The sequence below is a fragment of the Mchenga conophoros genome, linkage group LG3 (genome assembly GCF_057382185.1).
Source record: "Mchenga conophoros isolate Kocher_MC1m ecotype Shallow Benthic linkage group LG3, M_conophoros_male_GT1.1, whole genome shotgun sequence".
NCBI classification, from domain to species: Eukaryota; Metazoa; Chordata; class Actinopteri; order Cichliformes; family Cichlidae; genus Mchenga; species Mchenga conophoros.
The window spans coordinates 57,430,346-57,436,345 of record NC_140528.1 but is presented as its reverse complement, the minus strand read 5'-3'; the positions used below and the strand labels follow the sequence as shown (position 1 = coordinate 57,436,345).

The 6,000-nt window shown below is 37.4% G+C and overlaps 1 long non-coding RNA gene across 1 annotated transcript; it reads right to left on the bottom strand.

Annotated features, from left to right (window-relative positions):
• Window positions 1-3,337: 3,337 nt before the first annotated feature.
• On the bottom strand, window positions 3,338-4,538 carry LOC146579716 (uncharacterized). The gene is made up of 3 exons (XR_014891670.1): window positions 4,499-4,538; window positions 4,275-4,330; window positions 3,338-3,918 (listed from the first exon to the last, which is right to left on the bottom strand). It is a non-coding gene; the product is annotated as an uncharacterized LOC146579716 (long non-coding RNA).
• Window positions 4,539-6,000: the final 1,462 nt, after the last annotated feature.

Sequence of the window (6,000 nt, the reverse complement as noted above, 5' to 3'; positions counted from 1 at the left end):
AGTTCTTCCTTCCCACTTTCACAAATTGGTGCTCTTATAGTTAGGGGTTTCACTACCCTACTGTATAAAGCTCACTTTTTGTCACTTTAGGCAATATAAATACTGAATTAAACTTTTTGTATTGGACTAAATGAAAAACTCTGATCCCCAAGTCAGAATTGAGATAACTAAATAAAAACAAGTTTGGCCAAAGTACTTTTTAAGGTTCTCAAATAACATTTTTTTAGTAGTCGACATTCAAAATAAAATATTTATGCAAATGTAATGTACAGGTACATTTTTCCAAGAGCAATTTAAAATAGTAAATTTAATGGAATCTTTTCAAATGAAATTTACTTGAGTGGTATACATAATAATACCAGCACATTTTCATTAATGAATCATTATTTATATAAATAAACATGTGATTGAATTTATTTGATTTGAATTTTACTCAGAATTATTTCTTCATTTTTATTGAGGATGAAGTTTTTTTATTGTTGTTATTTTCATTTTTTCTGTGGGTCTAAAACGAACCCGACTGAGGTAATTGGGCCATTAATTTCTTTAATATATAAAATCCTTCTTATGTCTTCATTATTCAGTAAATAGAATTTTCATCAAAAGAGAGCTAGACTTTAGACACTGGAAAATACTTTATTGAAAGTAACCTAAAGTTGTGAATTCAATTGCATGCCCACAGCTCCATGCCCTACTATCAGATAAATTATGTTGAATGCTTTCTATGGACTTGCGTCTATCTTTTGATTAACTGCTGACGTTGTAAAGCTGCAATGTTTTTGTGAATATCCCATTCACAAGATTCAACTCAAAACCAAACTTTCTGATTTGAAAACAAAACTGTTTAACCTTCCAATTACAGATTTATTTTTACCTCCGGAAAATATTTTGAGTGCACTGTCTATAAATGTATTTTTAGTGACATTTGTATTGCAAATGTATTCTAGTTAACTGCATAAAAAAGCAACTCTATAGATTTAGTAGAAAGTAAATTACCGTAAGCTAATGGTAAATGGCCTGTATTTGTATAACGCTTTACTAGTCCCTAAGGACCCCAAAGCACTTTACACATTCAGTCATCCACCCATTCACACACTGGTGATGGCAGCTACATTGTAGCCACAGCTGCCCTGGGGCGCACTGACAGAGTCGAGGCTGCCAGACACTAGCGCCACCGGGCCCTCTGACCACCACCAGTAGGCAACGGGTGAAGTGTCTAACCCTAACCCTAATGTGGCATGAACGACCCAATATAGGTCACCACTCTGCTAATCTACTGGCAACATGAAAAAAACAAAATATTTCCAAAAACAATAATATTTTGGACAATCCTAAAATTTGTATTCTGTATTATTTTTTTGTGTTTTCTTTTTAGGCACTGCAATTATTTCAAAAGATGACCTTGGCAGATGTCCAACTCAGGGCACATCTAATGGTGCAGACAACTGGTTTAAAGCAAAAATGAATGTTTGTTGTTGAAAAAAATGAGGGCAGTGCTGTCTGTTATGTGTATTTACTGTATAGCTGAGAGGAGGAAACCAACAGGGTTAACTTAAAACTTGAAGAACTTTTTCTTGGATGCTTACCATGTTGCTGTGAATGACTGTCTGAAAACTGCAAAATGAATAAAAAAGACATTTTTCATTTATGAAAATTAAAGTTAGACATACTCTATTGCAGGTAATTATTTCATTTAGCTTCTAGAACTGCTGACTAGACTGTAGCAATATGTCAGAAATGTGAAAGTAAAAAGCTTTTCATATAGAAAAATAACACTAAACAGCTAGTGAAAAACTAAACCAAACAGTGAGAAAAGCCATGCCTGCCTTCCTATTTATACTACATCCTTTATCTACGCTGTTTAATATTGTTTTGTTTGTTTTTTTGTTTTGTTTTTTTTGCCTGTCCCGTTTGGCTCTTTTGCCATCAGAATTGTTGTCTAAAGGCAAAGAAAGATGCCCAACGGATTTACTTTACCAAATTGACCATCCCAGCCTTGCCGTAATGGTCCATTTGATTCACCTTTTATTGTTTATTTTATTTTCACTTGCTGAATACGGGACAGACTTGACTGGGGGAAAGAAGGGGAGAAAGAAAGAGGGAAAGAGAAACAGCTGAGAAGAGGGACGGGGGAGAAGGGCAAAAAACAAAAACCAACAGAATGAGCAGAGAAAAAAAATGCATCTATCGATCACCTGGATCACCTGTTGAGAAAGAAAAAAGAAAACAAGCAGAAGAGAACAAGAGTAATAGAATAAACAACATCACAATGATATATGGGAATATGACAGTAAATACTAAATGTTAAACATTATTGTGCAGCACATAAGATCAACAGAACACAGTGTGCTTTGAGGTAGGAGCCAAAAAGGGTGTAGTTTGTGGGTGTGATCACCCGTGTGTACACCTGTGAGCATGGACGCGCTTGTTTTTTTAAAAGGTTCCTTCATGTAATAATCTGCTAGAGGGTGTGGGGGGGCCACAGCCGCGTCCTCCAGGGCGTGAAGCAGGTATGGAGGAGATCAAAACTCCAGACATCCAGAGGCCCCCAGAACACAAGAGACCAAGGAAGACCAACAGAGGGGCAGCCGCACCACTGTCCCAGAAAGAGCTGAGGAGAGTCCCAGATGAGGGCTCATTCAGCAGCCGCGGAGCAGAAGCCAGGGGGAGTTGCAGTGACGCACCCGTGAGCTCCGCCGGCAGCCAGCTGTGCCTGAGTGACCGAGCCCCAGGCCGAGAGGCCGGGGGCACCCCACCTCCGAAGTGGCCCGAGCGAGCCCCAGGATCCAGGCCCCGACAAGCGGCCGCCAAGGAGTGAGCCGGTGTGTACCTGGACGCCCATCCCCAGCTGTTTAATATTGTGCTACTGAGGTTCAGCATGACCAGTAAATATATAGTTTACTGATTTTTCAATTCCAAATAAGTTGTGACACTTTGTAAAATGCAAATGAAAACAGAATACAATTATTTGCAAACCTCATAAACCCATATTTTACTCACAATATAACTACTCATTTTGAGTACACTGTACAACCTTGTTAGCTCACAGAACTCAAAAAAACTATGTAAACTTGTTGCCTCAAAAATTTTTAGTAAAGTTTACTTAAGATGACTAAATTAAGGCAACTTATTCACTTAAGTTGCCTTACAGAGTAAAAACCTATATAGTTTCCAGAACTCAAAAAAAATATGCAAACTCGTTACCACAATAAAACTAAGTAAAGCTTACTTAAGATGACTGTTAGAATAACTTATTCATTGTAAGTCTGCAGTATTAAGAATAACTTGATATTTCTAACTGTACAATATTAATTGTTTATACTGACAAACAAGTTCAACTAAATGAAAAAACAATTTGTGGTAACCTGAATATGATTAAAAATAATTAACAACACTTTTTGTAATGATGTTAAAATCAGCCCAACTTTTATTTTCAAACACAACAAAGTATAACAGCCAACATACTGGACACTGTTTTGCTGAACAACAAACAATTATATTGCCATCACTGTTATAATCTTACAATAAAAAAAAGTCTCAGATGTAATTATTCTGAAAATAAGTTTAGGCCTACCACAAGTTTGTTTTATACTTACTTATATAATCAAAATAAAATATATTTGTTGTTCTGTCACAAGTGCAGTCTCTGATTTAAACAACACATTTGTTTTTCATTCCAACACATGAGCTGGAATGTTGTAATGTTTTAAGGATGGCTTGTTTCCAGTCCAGGCATTACTGCCTGAATGACTATCATGGATCGAGGTGATCCAAATGTAGGTGCAGAAGAAAGTCTTTAACTTCCCTTAAGTACAGCGGCAGTGGATGTGGGTTGGAGATGCAATGAGCTTGAACCTGCAGGCGACCATCTTCACTGACCACACCATCTGTGACGGAGGACTCATCTCTCCTGGTGTCCTGCAAGCAAACAATCATATTTTTTGGAACATGAACTTAATTGCTTTCTTAAAACATTTTTTCTGCATTTGGTATAAAACAGACTCCAATTTAGACAATCTCAGGCTCCCTCCCCACCCACTTGTCAGTCTGGATAGCCGTGACCACCACCCAACACACAATAATGTCATGAAAGCATCATTTTAAAAAGGGCTATGCAAACATGGCCAATGACTTTCATTCTAATGATGTGCGAAATGATTTGGGCACAAAACAAATTTTGCTGTTAGAAAACTTGCAGACTTCACTATAACTAAGTTTGGGGGATGTGATCTTTCAAGAAATGCAGACCAAACTGTTGTTGTTTGTTTACTTACACAGCATGTCTTAACTGGAGTCACCAGCAACAGCCTAGTGCAGTCATATCTCAAGTCTAATAACAGAAGACAGAAAAAGATCAGTAAAGAAACAACTTCCCCAAACCAAAGCACAAATAAAACAATAAGGAAAACAGGCTGATCTAAAGTATGATTAAAGTTCAGCCTGATTAATATAAATGTCACTGACAGTTGCTAATATATTGGAAAACCAAAATACTTACTGATGTCTTTCTGTCCAACAGTAGGAGTGCTGGTCCCGAGCCTCAAAGACAGTAAGAAGCAAGCAGAGGGAGAAAAAACAGAAACTGATTTGATCCTTAATGGCTGTGCAATCATTGCAACATAGAGTTTGCTTATGTTGTTAAATAAAGGCTAGATTTGCCATTAATAGATGTCACAGATGTTCAAAAGCTGCCACAAAGCATGAAAAAATGGACGTCTCCGAAAACGTCGGAGCATTTTTGCAAATATGTGATGTCTTGATAAATCGAGCAGATACTTGAACTTTACACAGCTACATTCTCGCCTGAAAATATCTTAAAAGCTTATTTTGTGACCCAGAAAAAGTAATAAGTTTTTTTAGCCGCGCTCCTACGCCATTGCCGCGCTTACAAGTATGCACGGCTCCGACAACCGCCACAAATGCGATCCTCCTTTTCCCCAGATTACCCTTTCTGGGTCACAAAATAACCTTTTAAGATATTTTCAGGTGAGAATGTAGCTGTGTAATGCTCAAATATCTACTTAATTTATCAAAATATCATATATTTACAAAAGTGCTTCCACGTTTTTGGAGACCTCTGTTATCCACCAGCGCGATAGCTGACCAGGAGGTCAAGGCTTGATAAGAGTCCGCGAGCACAGCTAACTCCTGGCTTATTGTTTTCAATCCCCTGCGGTCTTTTGCTACTCAGGTTAAACATGATATATATAATTAGTTAGTTAGTTAGTTATGGCTATGGATTGAAAATACCCCCCACACCCCACCCCTAACGGCTGCACCTCCCGAAGAATTTTGTCTGGGTTCTTATCTCACTTTTTTATTTCAAACAATCAACAGAAAATTTCACCGACATAGTTTTATGTAAGGTTTTTAAGGCTGTGGTGTTAATTTTTAAATAACATGAGCCCAGTGGCAGCAGCAAGCTAGGCTAACACTAACTAGCTAGCAAGATTATAAACCTGGTGCTAAACTAAACTTATGTTGTTTTGAGAAATCTGTGTGTATATCTAAGTCAATATGAGATGTCCGTGATCTTCAGGCCCTCATGATTCTAGCCTGAAAATCACTGCATGGGCACGGGAGCACTTCCAGAAAACAAAAAGGGAAATTCTTTAGGAAAACATGGATGTCACATCCTCTAGATAAGAGGAGAAGAACCATCCAGTTTGGTATCAGCACTCAATGCAAAAGCCTCCATCTCTAATAATATGTGGTTGCATTAGTGCCTATGGAATTGGAGCTTCCTTGAGAAAACCCAGGAGTGTTGAGCAGCTGAATATGTGGTAAACATGACCCCGTCCTAAGTTTTTGAAATATGTTTCTGCCATCAAATTAAAAAATTACCCTTTTTTTCTTAAAAAATACATTTTCCCAGTTTAAACATTTGATATTTCTTCTGTGTTCTATTGTAAATAAAATATGGCTTCATGAACTTTTACAATGGGCACTGTAATTGTACATCTGGAAAAGAACTAAAAAAATATTCTTGGATTACCTGTT